This window comes from Garra rufa, chromosome 3 (assembly GCF_049309525.1).
Source record: "Garra rufa chromosome 3, GarRuf1.0, whole genome shotgun sequence".
Classification (NCBI taxonomy): domain Eukaryota; kingdom Metazoa; phylum Chordata; class Actinopteri; order Cypriniformes; family Cyprinidae; genus Garra; species Garra rufa.
The window spans coordinates 44,107,349-44,122,499 of record NC_133363.1 but is presented as its reverse complement, the minus strand read 5'-3'; positions in this window follow the sequence as shown (position 1 = coordinate 44,122,499).

Here is a 15,151-nt window from a genome sequence, read left to right as displayed (position 1 = left end):
CATCTGATCTGGATACAGGCTGGGTCTGGAGGCTACGGTGACCTCGGAATAAGAATGAAACAGACTAATATTAGCGTAGATGCCATTCTGTCCGATATTTGTGTCCGATATGACAACAGACACAGCGCATCTAAATGAGATTTAATAATAAATTGAAATAAGAAATTACTTTTTACTACTACTTCCCACACTGTGTATTTGACTTGATTGTATGTTTAGGACAAAAAGTGTAAATTATTGTGAACGTAGACGCTCGATGAAGGCTTTAAGACCTTGAAGAATCCTGGTCACTACTTCACAGGGAACGGGACTCGCGCTGACGGCACTAATTCCCTTACAGTCCGCGCTTAGATTTCGGCAAATTAGTTTTGGCGAATGCAAAAAAAAATGTGATTATTGAGCATAAACCCAACATCCAGCAAGCCAAGAAAACATAGAATTTACCTGAGGGAAGACGTCTTTCACGTCTTGTGTATTCCTAAAGCTGGATCTCATTATTGAAGCACAAATTCAAGCACCAAAAGCATGAGATTTCTTTATTTAAAATATGCATTTGTATTCATTCAAGCTATATGGCTGCAATAACATTTTAGTTTAGTTTATTACACCACTTGTGCAGCCAGTCACAATTCACAATGGTACCATTTACTCGGGACGATGGTTTGTGTGTAACTTGTGTGCCATTTTTGTATGACAAATAATTTTTAGAGTAATTGTACCTAAATAGTTTTAGCAAAACAAATATGATTATTTTTGAGAACCTTTTTACATGTATATACTTTACTGCAGGCGTTGCAATGACGAACGCTATGTAGTACAATAGTTTAGGTGGGAGTTTTGTTGATCTTCCTCTGGTAGTTGTGGCTGCTGTGACCATAGACTGAAATAGGTAGCGCGGACACAAAAATGGCGGCGATAAAGCACAGTGACGTCACATGGTCCCTATGGATAGAACAGAGCCATATAAAAAGAGAGTTGCGACACGCTTTGATCTCGCCGCCGCACGGTCACGTGGTTCATGGAGCTCTCAATAGTTCCAAACAGCTCCGCGCTGTCAATGTGTTTCAATGGAGTTAAATAGGATAGACAGCAGTTTTACTATATTTGCAGCAATTTCGAGTAATTATTAACACATAATGTGCATTGATTGTGTATTGATAACTTCTCTGAATACGCTTTACAATCGCATTTTATTCTGGGGAGTGATAAAGAGACATAATATGTTCTCATACTCTTTGGCAGTCAAATGTGACCAAACACCTTAAGTGTAACTTTTATTCAATTAAATAACTGTAATATATATAGATAAGTTCTATTTAGTAAATATTTTGAGGAGGTTTTTTTGTACTTAATATGTGCAATAATGATCCTGACCATTTAAAAGATAACATTTTCTAATATAGTATTTAGATTACAGTTAGTGTAATATTTAAGGTTAAATACATCTGCATGTGTATTTGGACATGATCAAACACTCTTTTTTTATACAGTATGTTTCGATTTAACGATTTAATGTTAAATTAAAAAAAAGTAATTTACTCTTGTTTTATGATATTCAAATATACAACATAAGTGAATATCATAAAAGGCAAGCAAAAATGGCATTTAACATAATAGAAAAGATGAAAATAATGTTTAAAAAAACACAAGGCAACGAATTGCATTCAGCATACATTTTTATCGTGTTTCTTGAATGCAGTCTTTACTGAAACTCATTCAACCTCCTACAGGGAGAGAAAGATTGCAGAAAGACTAAAAACATAAAAATATGACAACTAGTATCTGGTTATGGTCGCTATTACGGTGTTTCTCACGTTATCCAGCTGCATTTACAGTTTAACTGTTTATTTTTTAACGATAAACATTAACTATAACACGCTTCATAAAACACCACTATTGGCCAGTTTTTCGAGAGGTCAACTGATGCGTTAAAATGTAAAGAAATGCAGTAATTTCTTCAATATACTTGCGACTGTGCTTGAGAAGCGCTGAAATGAATGGGCTTCAATGGAGGCGCTATTGGTTGTTTGGAACTATTGACCGCTCCATGACACGCTTTACTTCCGCATTCCTCAGTTCCTATGGAAGCCTATGGGAGTGTCGCAACTCTCTTTTTATATGGCTCTGGGATAGAATACCCAAGACATGTCACTCGTGTAGTTTTGAATGGGGAAAAATGCAACGCTCATTATGGCCGCGAAGCCCCGCCTTCTTAGTGAAAGAGCCAATAGTTGATTAGAAAAGTCAGCGCGTCACCGCAGCTGCCGTTAGAAGTCCCGGTTGCTATAGAAACAATCTGCGCTCTAAGACGTGCGCTCAGTACTGCGCATGCGCACTGGCTCATCTAGCCGGAAAAATAAGCGTTTTTTCACGCTATTGGAGCACAAGGAACCATATTTATGAGGCAGTTCTTGTTAGATTTCATTGGTGATTCCAAATATGAAATTTAATCGTAAGTTTGGCAAACAGTTTTGGAGAATTTGATGTTTCCCCATTCAAACAGATAGGAGCTGCACTTGTATGCCCGAGAGGCGTTTCAAAGATGGCCGCCGAGTGACATGTCTTGGGTATTCTATAGTCTTTGGTACCCATCACTACATTATATTGCCTAAAGTAAAATAACTACACAACTTGTGGGTGAACTATCTCTTTAATTTCATGAATTGTTTTTTTTTTTAACCTAACACTGGCTTTCATTTAAGTGAAACACTGAGTATTTATCTTTTTTTTAATCCCCTAAAATTGTGTAGGTTTCTAACTGTGCGTTCACACCGCCGCCGTCAAAGTGGCCGGAAGTCATTCATTTTCAATGTGAGCCGGCGGCGAGCTCCGGGGAGAGCGGCGCGGCGCGTTTTGGACGGTGTGGGCGTCGGGGAGAGTTGAAGTCAGGTCAACTTTATGGTAAAGAACTATGACGCGGCTCGGCGGCAACCAATCGGAATGTAGAAGTTCACCGCTGAGAGGTTTCCAAAGAACGCAGTCCTGTAAACTTGGTTCCGGCCACATTAGTTCTCAAGGAAAATGGAGGAGAAGTTAATTGTTGCTGTGGCGGGTTTCCCATAATCTACGACGTGTCACTGTTTTTAAGTTTGCACTTAACCATGAACACAAAAGCCACACCACACAAATGGCTTTTAATTGGTTTATTTGGTTAGCAAACATGTAACTACAAATAAATTCAATTTCTTATTTTCACGTTTAAAATATTTAATGAGGTTAAATTACACCCTACTTGTGATCAGTCTGCACAAGATGGACAAGCGTTCGATCGTCAGAGCGTCAAGGAAACTTTCTACAGCGTTGCTTGCAGGGCGGCCAGAGAGAATTTTGACGCTCTTGCCGGCGGCGGTGTGAACGCACAGTTAGACTGCTATAGAAGCCCCTACACACAAGGGTGTCAAAGAAACCACAGCAGCCTGGAGGAAGGGCCGTCAGAGTGTTACCTTAAACACTTGGCTCTTCAAGTTGAGTAATACAAAGTATGTTTTGATCAGATGCTTTAATCTTAATTTGATTGGCATGTCTGTGAGACTTCCCAAGACCAGAGGACTTTCTGAAAGTGGCATTTCATATGGTTGTACATTTTGTTTTTGTTTTTCCTTTTGTTAAAGTGACCTAAATGGACATTTCATACCCCTTAATTGTTTTGTTGTTGCTGCCTTATGTTAAACTGTTTTAAATTACTTTTTTCCCACATCAATCTACAATCCATGCACCACAATGACAAAGCAAAAACAGAAATGTCACAATTTAATTTATCAAAAATAAAAAACTGAAATAAGTACATTGCATAAGTATTCATACCTCGTAACCTCTCAAGCTCTGTCAGCTTGGATGGGGTCTGTCAGACATTTTCAGGTTTCTCCAGAAATCTTTGGTTTGGATTGGTTTCAAGCCCAGGCTGTGGCTGGGCCACTTAAGGACAGTTATAAGCCGCTCTTACTATGTGCTTAGATTCATTGTCCTGTTGGAAGGTGAACTTTCTGCTCAGTCTGAGGTGGGTTTTCATTAAGGCAATTATTTAAATATTTTGGTGAATTGAGCTTTTTTCTACTCTGACAAGTCCCTCAGTACTTGCCACTGAAAAACAGCCCCACAGAATAAGGCTGCTACCAGCACACTTTACTTTTGGGGTGATAAGCAGTGTCTGGTTTCCTTCAAACATGATGCTTGGAATTGAGCACCTTTAGGTTAACTTACCTTAACAGCGACCAGGGAAGACCAAACTTCTGTTAAATTTCACTTATAATAAACACTTTCTGCTCTCAAAAGAACGAGCTCTCATTCAGCGTATAAAGTGATCGCCCCCCATAGAAGTCCATTATACAAAAAAAAAGCTTAACGTGGCTTAAAATTTTACTTATAATAAACACTTTCTGCTGTCAAAAGAATGAGCTCTTATTCAGCATATAAAGTGAATAATATAAAGTGAATAATATCACGCTTTTCTCCCTATAGAACTCCATTAAGGAAAAAGCTTAACAAGGTTTGTTATAATGGACTTCTATGGAGGGCGATCACTTTATATGCTGAATAAGAGCTCGTTCTTTTGACAGCAGCAAGTATTTATTATAAGTAAAATTTAACAGAAGTTTGGTCTTCCCTGGTCGCTGTTGAGGTACGTAAACCACGTTAAGCAGTTTCCTTATAATGGGCTTATTTGGGGGAGAAAACGCTTAACGTGATATTATTCACTTTATCTGTGGAATAAGGGCTCGTTCTTTTGATAGTAGTTAGTGTTTGTTCCAAGTAAGGTTTGACAGAAACTTTAAGCGTTTTAGAACGTCCCGTTTATCCATAACTTTCAGGTAAGTAACGTAGCTAATGTTAGAGAGCAATCAGGCTAACAAATGACTAGTGTGTCCACTTAGACCGAGGACTAGGGTTATAAGGTTATGTATGGATAGTATAGAGGACATGTACAACTTTATTAAAGCAATATAACAGTCGTGGTCTTGATGTTACAAACAATCTTGCTCGATGTTTTCGCCATCTTTGTTGTTTAACTGGTTACCGGCATACTGGGGCGGAAATAGGTTTACACAGCAATTGCGTATTTCCGGTGCAAAATACGGAAGTTGTGAGAAAGGTCTATTGTAATAATGTAAATTATGCGAAAAATAATGCGTTTTTCGAACAACTAAGCATGTGAGCATGTTCAAGTACACCTCAAAAACAAATTAAAGACTTTGTAAAGGAGCATAATAGGACCCCTTTAAAGCAGTTTAAAAAAAGGCAGCAACATAACAAAATGTGAAAAAATAAAGGGGTATGAATACTTTCGCAAGCCACTGTATTTATTTAATGTATTATATGTAATGTATATATTATAAAACTGTATTTATTTAAAGTTTACCAACAAAGCACATATAGAAATAACAGCATTTTTATAGGCTGTTTCTAGACACTAATAACACATACCAGTAATATACAGTCAGTACCGCCGCTCCCTATACGCAGAGTACGCAGTCTGCGTAGGGCACCAACTCCCAGGGGGGCCCCATCCCAGCTGCTCAAAAAAAAAAAAAAAAATCGTTTTTATATATTATAATAATAAATTAATATTAATAATATACATATACAAATAAACAAAAATATAAAAATATAAACTTATATTGCATTTTACGGTGAGCGCAGAGTTGGCTAGTAAGCACACGTGATGAAGCGCAGCATCTGCGCCGCGACGCGCCCTCACCTCTGTTTACGGCTGCCTATTTGGCCAAAAATGATGATAATAATTAATGAACAATATGCCTGGTCCTGGAAAGAGACATCAACAGTCCGGCGCCGAGAAACGACAAAAAAAAAAAAAAAAAAAAAAAAAAAAAACAAGATTAAGCCCGTGCATCACTTTCAGGTGCGTTCATAATCCTGTGAAACTTTTTTTTTTTAATAATGTGTTTTAATGTCGGTAATAATTTCACGACTAAAGCATCTTTCTTAATATGAATACAAGCAGATCTAAGTAAAAACAGTGACTTAAATGCATTATATTAAAACGCAGAGGCAATTATGATTATTGATTAATAATGACCATATGGTGTCATTAAATAACAGTGTTAAAATACATAATCTAATACAAAATTAACAGTTTACATTACAATTTTAATAGAAATGCCTGAAAAGGGCACCAAATGCAGTTGTTACACTTACATGATGACCAAATTCCTTGTTTAATATTGACCAAACGTTTAAAATATCCACATAATCTTTCTTATAATTTCCTCAACAAAAAAATGTGGACATCATAACCCTTGTCTGCTTTATTGTCAAAGTCTGCTTTATTGTAAATTTTGAACTTTGGAAAGCTCCAGCAGATGACAGTGTTAATTTTATTTCAGTTTATTATTGTTTATTTTATTAAGATTTCACATTTTTAAAAGTTTTATTTAAAGTGTAATTTTAGTTGTTGTTTTTCTGTAGAGATACAATTGTAATTTATAAATGATACAATTTATTTGTGTAATTACTTTTATTTGAATAAAGTTATATTTTGGCCCCTATAGTAGGTGTTTTTATTTTATTTTATTTTATTTTTACTTCCGTAATATTTGGGGGAGGGGGCACAAAAGTAAAATTTTGCTTAGGGCACCCATTTGGCCAGCAGCGGCCCTGTATACAGTACACACCAAAAGTACATCATCAGTACCCCATAAGATGTACACAGATCTCTTGTGTTTTTATCTTAAACTGTCACAGAAGTAATTCCATACACAGCCAAGTTAACCATTTTACCAGCCACTCACCATTATTCATTTTTGTAATCGAGAGTTATCATAATTGCATTTCAGGACATTTTAGCCAACTATTACACTTTACTCTCCCATATTAAAACACAGGACCCATGGAGGATGGGTGAAATTAAGCATTAAGAACTCCTCCCTTTCTCTGTAATGTTGTTTCTTCATCAGTTACTGCCAGCCATAATCAGCCAACAGCCTCTGTGTCAGGTAAAAACGTTCCTTTGTTCTTTCTTACCAGCCAGCTCATTATTCATATATTAGATGTTATGATGTTAAATGTTTTGTTTTTGTCTACATCATGCATCAAGAGTTAAGGTTTTTGTTGTTGCTGTTGTTTAAAATGATCTAATCTTTACTATACTATAGTATACAAACAACAAACCAGATTTTTTTAATTACCAAATTTTATTTTATATACATTATTTGATATATAAATAAATGCATATCATTTTTATTCTGTTCGATTGCAGATTTTGGCAAGTAGATATTGCATTTAAATTAGCACTGAGTTTGATTTTTAAAGTGGTATTAGTTATTAAATTCAGCATCTTGTTACTTTTCAAGTATATTCTAGTGCTTGTTAGCCGAATATATTTTCTTATAGCAATGAAGCAAATTCTTTTTATGTGTTTCAGGTCAAGGAGTAACACGAAAACTGACAGGACGGACAAAAATCTAAATCCCAGCATACAGTTAAGGTATGCTCATATGTGTTAGGGCATAGGATAATAAAACCTTTAGATATTTAATTACCATGTGATTCACTGTTTGCTTGTTTGTTTGTTTGACAATTGGGGCTAATAGTTTATAAATGAATGAAATAAATAAATAACTTCCGAATAAAACTCTCCCTGTTATGATGTGAATTAAAAAAAAAAACATAAAGTTTACTGAAAAAATAAATATAATTCAAATAAAACTAAACTAAATAAAGCTTCGATATAGCTTCCTTCATGGCATTAATGGCCTTAGAGATTTTGCTTACAATACATCATAAAGCATATATGAATAAAGCCAAATATAAGAATTTTGAATCAAATACAGATTTGTTTCCATTTCAGTTTGAACGTCCTAAGCCCAGTTCACAGAACATGGCCTACCCTGAAACCTCAGCCAACATGACATTACAGTTGGAAGAAAGCTGTCTAGCTAAGTTACTGGAGAAATTTAACTGGACATCTCTGAAGACAACTGTCTGTGCATCCTCATCTGAAATGGTTGTTATCTGGATTCTTTTCTCCATTGAGTTTGTTGTCATGTGTCTGGCACTCTATGGATTGTGTTGTCTGCTTAGGTCGAACCATGCTGTCCCTTTATTTGTCATAAATCTATTTATTTGTGATATAATCCAGATTTGTATCAAGCCTGTTCTGCATTTGTGTGCACTGAATTTACAAAAAAAGCTAATCTTTTTTATGTTTTTTATTTATGGCTTGAGCGTATTAGTTAACATCGGCTTCATGGTTTGTGTCTCGGTGGAAAGATACGTAATGATCAAATACCCTGTTTGGTACCAACTTCATCATTCGTGTAGGAATTTGGTTCTAATATGCTTGTTTGTTTGGGCAGCACTGTGTGGATTTATGGTGATTGATGTGATTATTGCACTTAAAGTGGATGTGGAACTTGCATTTCTTTTAAGTTTATTTATTTTTTTGTTACCTTATCCACTGGTTGTGTTTTGCTTTGTGGGATCATGGAAGGCTCTGTCTCATTCGACCGCTGTCGCCCCTGATGAGAGAAAGAGGATTTTGATGATTCTTGCTCTTGTACTTTTCAATTACACTGTGTTGTTCCTACCAAGCATTGTGCAAACCATAATTTTTGGAGTATCTTTTAATCATGGAATAAGTGGTTATTATGATAGTTTACATTCAGTGTCAGGAATCATGATGTATTTAAATCCACTGGCTGACTCTTTGCTGTATGTTTTCATAAGGAAGGATGCTATTAGCATGTTTAGATGTTCGTGTTGTAAGAAGCTACATGAAAATCAGGTGTAGCCCTTCAATTCAGCAGCTGCCATGTTAATATAACCAGCAAACATGCGACTGAGAAGACTGCAAATAACAACCCAAGGTGTATAAAGTATCAAAGACAGCACAGGAAACACGTATCATTTAAGCATTTAAGTACTTCACTGAGTACTCACATTGAAATGTAACAACATTTCTGTTAATCCCTCTGGCCGTAATTACATTTCAGGAAATGCTAGCCAAAAATTAATCTGATTGCATGATCATACGATATAAATGCAAAGAGCTCATGGTAGATGGATCTGGTTAAGTGTTTGCGACTCCTCCCTCTCTATGTTGCTTCTTCATCAGTTACTTTCAACCATAATCAACCAGCAGCAGCTCATTGTCAGGTAAACTTGTTTCTTTTGCTCTTTCTGTTTACAGAGTCATTGTGCATTGTCTTGGGAATTATTGATCAGATTCAGACTATTAATTTTACTTTGAATTTACTGTGTATGAAAATGTTACAATCAGATGCAGTGGTTTTACTTTGTGTCGTGAATGTATATAAATAGGCAAGTCTTTAATTTATACTGTCTTTTATTTGGAAATGAATGATTCTACTATGGAAGTGTAGCAAAATTCTGTCATGTATTTCAGATCAACAGAAGTATCACTTTTGCAAAAACTGATAGGACAAATAATCATCACAGAAACTAAGGTATGTTTGGAGATGTTTCTGTTGTGCTCTATAAATGTAAACAGTAAGCTTAATTAGCAATGCATTTTGATTAAAATATGATACGTTTTTGTGTTTAATAAAGCTCCTCTAATGTGTTTCAACAGTTGTCATATTTTTATCAGTAAAACTATTATCGAAATAGATTTTTCATCTAAAATATCTACGATTTTAAGATTCCTTTTAAAATGTGCACATTCGTGGACTGTACATTTCCATCATTAATGTCTTGTTCTGTTATTAACAATATAATAATGAAACATCCAAAACTACATCTTAAATGTCTGTAAAGGTGGACAAAGCCTGCATGGTATTCATCCGCTGGATTTTTCATCATTCTCTAGGTTTTTTTTTTTTTTTTTTTTTTCATTAAAAACACTATAGAAGTCATAAGAGACCAGAAACTGTTTGGTACCAACATTCTTCAAAATATCTACATCCGTAGAAATAAAGAAACTCTTGGTTTGTAAGCTTCTTTAATTTCACAAATTGTGGCTTTCATTTAAATGAAATTGACAGAGAATCTCTGGACAGAGTATTTATCTCTTTCTTCCATCCACTGAGATTGTGTAAATTATCAGGGGGCTTTCCTAAATTCACAGAATAATATAGACAATATTTTCAAAAAATTCAGAAAATCGGGAAAATAAGACTGAAACTATTTTAACTTAACTATGTTACATAATTCATGTGTTTTAAAATGTTGTATCTTCTGCTATTCTGGAAACTATAAAGACTAATAAGGAAACTATGATAGCAGAACAAAAAAAAAAATTGCTTAATTAAAAATAACTTTTTTGTTGTTGTTTGACTATCCAGAGTCCATCCAAGACACAGGAAATGGTTTATACTGGAACATCAACCAACAGGACATTCCAGCTGGATTTAGGCCCATGGGAAATTGATGATTTGACTTTGACATTTCTGGAAAAACTTTTTTGTGGATCAACAGTTGAAACTGTGCTTATATGGACTATTTTCTCTGTTGAATTTCTTGTCTTGTCCTGGGCACTCTATGGATTGTGCTGTCTGGCCAGACCTAACCATACTGTTCCAGTATTGGTCATAAACCTCTTTATCACTGATATCATACAGATTTGTTTCAGACCTATTCTGATTTTTTGTACATTCAGTGTTACAATTGCATTTGCCTATTACATTTATTCAATGAGCATAATAGTTAATGTTGGCTTCATGGTCTGTATTTCTGTGGAAAGATACATAATGATCAAATATCCTGTTTGGTACCGACTTCATAATACGACTAAGAAATTAAGTCTGATATGCCTGTTTGTTTGGGCAATACCGATTGGAATTATTGTCATTGATGTGATTATTGCACTTCAAGAGAAGGTGGCACATGCATTTATCTTAAATGCATTTGTTTTATTGATGCCTTATCCACTGGTTTTGTTTACCTTTGTGGGATCGTGGAAGGCACTGTCTCATTCAGTCGCAGTCACCCCTGATGAACAGAAGAGGATTTTGAGGATTCTGGCACTTGTACTTTTCAATTATACTGTATTGTTTCTGCCAAGCATTGTACAAAGCATCATGATGGCGTTTTCCTTTGATTATGGTCTACGAGTTCATGGTTATTTAGTCACAGTGTCAGGAATCATGATGTATTTAAATCCACTGGCTGACTCTTTGCTGTATGTTTTCATAAGGAAGGATGTAAATAATATGTTTAGATTTTTGTGTTGTAAGACGCTACATGAAAATCAGGTGTAGCCCTTCAATTCAGCAAACTGCCATGTTAATCAAACCAGCAAATACACGAATGAGAAGACTGCAAATACCAATTATGATCTACTTTAACACAAGGTGTATAAAGTTTCATTTGTGCCAAGTATCAAAGACAGAACAGGAAACAATTCATTGCATTTAAGCGCTTTACTGAGTACTCATCATTACTCACATTTAAAATAACAACATTTCTGTCAATCCCTGTGAGCGTAATTACATTTCAGGAAATGCTAGCCAAATATTAATCTGATTGCATGATCATACGATATAAATGCAAAGAGCTCATGGTAGATGGACCTAGTTAAGTGTTTGCGACTCCTCCCTCTCTATGTTGCTTCTTCATCAGTTACTTTCAACCAAAATCAACCAGCAGCAGCTCATTGTCAGGTAAACCTATTTATTTTGCTCTTTCTGTTTACAGAGTCATTGTGCATTGTCTTGGGAATTATTGATCAGATTCAGATTATTAATTTTACTTTGAATTTATTGTGTATGAAAATGTTATATCAGATGCAGTGGTTTTACTTTGTGTCGTGAATGTATATAAATAGGCGAGCCTTTAAGAATTTAAGTATTTAATACTGTCTTTGATTTGGAAATAAAGGAATGATTCTACTATGGAAGTGTAGCAAAATTCTGTCATGTATTTCAGCTCAACAGAAGTGTCACGTTCACAAAAACTGATAGGACAAATAATCATCACAGAAACTAAGGTATGTTTGGAGATGTTTCTGTTGTGCTCTATAAATGTAAATGGTAAGCTTAATTAGCAATGTACATTGCGTTTTCTTATTTCTGCTTAAAATTTTATACTTTTTTGTGTTTAATGAAGCTCCTCTAATCTGTTTCAGCAGTTGTCATACTTTTATCAGTAAAACTATTATCGAAATTGATTTTTCATCTAAAATATCCACACAAAGCTTCATTTTTAAAATGTGCACATTCGTGGACTGTACATTTCCATCATTATTGTCTTGTTCGGCCATTAACAATTGAATAATGAAACATCTAAAACTACATCTTAAAAAATGTCTGTAAAGGTGGACTAAGACTTGATGGTATTCATCAGCTGAATGGGATATTTCACCATTCTGTAGTTTATTTTTTCTTTCTCTCATTAAAAACACTTTAGAAGTCAAAGGAGTCCAGAAACAGTTTGGGTACCAACATTCTTCAAAATATCTATGTCTGTAGAAATAAAGAAATAAAGAAACTCTCATAGGTTTGTAACAACTTGAGGGTGAGCTTCTTTAATTTCACAAACTGTGGCTTTCATTTAATTGAAACTGACAGAGAATCTCTGGACAGAGTATTTATCTCTTTCTTCCACTGAGATTGTGTAAGTTATCAGAGGGCTTTCCTAAATTCACAGAATAATATAGAGGATATTTTCAAAAAATTCTGAAAATTGGGAAATTAAGACTGAAAAGAACCAAAAAGTATAGGTTACGAACTATTTTAACTTAACTAGGTTACATAATTCATGTTTTTTTTTTTAAATGCTGTATCTTCTGCTATTCTGGAAACTATAAAGACTAATGAGGAAACTATGATAACAGAACAAAAAAAAAAAATTGCTTAATTAAAACATAACCTTTTTTGTTGTTGTTTGGCCATCCAGAGTCCATCCAAGACACAGGAAATGGTTTATACTGGAACATCAACCAATAGGACATTCCAGCTAGATTTAAGCCGATGGGAAATTGATGATTTGAGGTGGACATTTCTGGAAAAAATTCTTTGTGGATCAACAGTTGAAACTGTGCTTATATGGATTATTTTCTCTGTTGAATTTCTTGTCATGTCCTGGGCACTCTATGGATTGTGCTGTCTGGCCAGACCTAACCATACTGTTCCAGTATTGGTCATAAACCTCTTTATCACTGATATCATACAGATTTGTTTCAGACCTATCCTGAATTTTTGTACATTTAGTGTTATAATTGCATTTATCTACTATATTTATTCCTTGAGCGTAGTAGTTAATGTTGGCTTCATGGTCTGCATCTCTGTGGAAAGATACATAATGATCAAATATCCTGTTTGGTACCGACTTCATAATACTACTAGGAATTTAGGTCTGATATGCTTGTTCGTTTGGGCAATACCGATTGGAATTATAGTCATTGACATGATTATTGCACTTCAAGAGAAGGTGGCACATGCATTTATCTTAAATGCATTTGTTTTATTGATGCCTTATCCACTGGTTTTGTTTACCTTTGTGGGATCGTGGAAGGCACTGTCTCATTCAGTCGCAGTCACCCCTGATGAACAGAAGAGGATTTTGAGGATTCTGGCACTTGTACTTTTCAATTATACTGTATTGTTTCTGCCAAGCATTGTACAAAGCATCATAATGGCGTTTTCCTTTGAGTATGGTCTACGACATGGTTATTTAGTCACAGTGTCAGGAATCATGATGTATTTAAATCCACTGGCTGACTCTTTGCTGTATGTTTTCATAAGGAAGGATGCTAATAGCATGTTTAGATTTTTGTGTTGTAAGAAGCCACATGAAAATCAGGTGTAGCCCTTCAATTCAGCAGCTGCCATGTTAATATAACCAGCAAATACACAACTGAGAAGACTGCAAATACCAATTATAATCCCCTTTAACACAAGGTGTATAAAGTTTCATTTGTGTCAAGTATCAAAGACAGAACAGGAAACAATTCATCGCATTTAAGTACTTTACTGAGTACTCATCATTACTAACATTTAAAATGTAACAACATTTCTGTCAATCCCTGTGAGCGTAATTACATTTCAGGAAATGCTAGCCAAAAATTAATCTGATTGCATGATCATACGATATAAATGCAAAGAGCTCATGGTTGATGGATCTGGTTAAGTGTTTGCGACTCCTCCCTCTCTTTGTTGCTTCTTCATCAGTTACTTTCAGCCATAATCAACCAGCAGCAGCTCATTGTCAGGTAAACTTGTTTCTTTTGTTCTTTATGTTTACAGAGTCATTGTGCATTGTCTTGGGAATTATTGATCAGATTCAGACGATTATTTTACTTATTGTGTATGAAAATGTTACAATCAGATTATGCAGTCGTTTTACTTTGTGTTGGGAATGTATATAAATAGACAAGCCTTCAAGAATTTAAGTATTTGATACTGTTTTTTATTTGGAAATAAATGAATGATTCTACTATGCAAGTCATGTATTTCAGCTCAACAGGAGTGTCACTTTCACAAAATCTGATAGGACAAATACTCACCACAGAAACTAAGGTATGTTTGGAGATGTTTCTTTTGTGCTCTATAAATGTAAATGGTAAGACTAATTTGCGAGGTACATTGCGTTTTCATATCTCTGCTTAGAATTTGATACTTTTTTGTGTTTAATGAAGCTACTATAATTTGTTTTAACAGTTGTCACATCTTTATACGTAAAAATATTATCAAAATTGATTTTCCATCTAAAATATCTACACAAAGCTTACTTATACCACATTCATGGACTACATTTCCATCATTAATGTCTCGTTCTGCTATCTGAATAATAAAACATCTAAAACTACAGCTTAAAATAATATTTGTAAAGGTGGACTAAGACTTGATGATATTTATCCATTTTTTCTCATTAAAAACACTATGGAAGCAACTGCTTGGTACCAACATTCTTCGAAATATCTTTTGTGTTCAAAAATAGAATGAAACTCACATAGGTTTGTAACAACTTCTTTCATTTCACAAACTGTGGCTTTCATTTAATTTAAATTGACAGAGAATCTCTGGACAGAGTATTTATCTCTTTCTTCCATCCATTGGATTCACGCTGTTTCAACTTAACTATGTTACATAATAATTAATTTGATAAAATAGTAAAAGATACAATTAAAATGTTGCATCTTCTACTATTCTGGAAACTATGATAACAGAACAAACAATTCAATTGCTTAATTAAAAATAACTTTTTTTGTCTTTGTTTGACCATCCAGACACAGGAA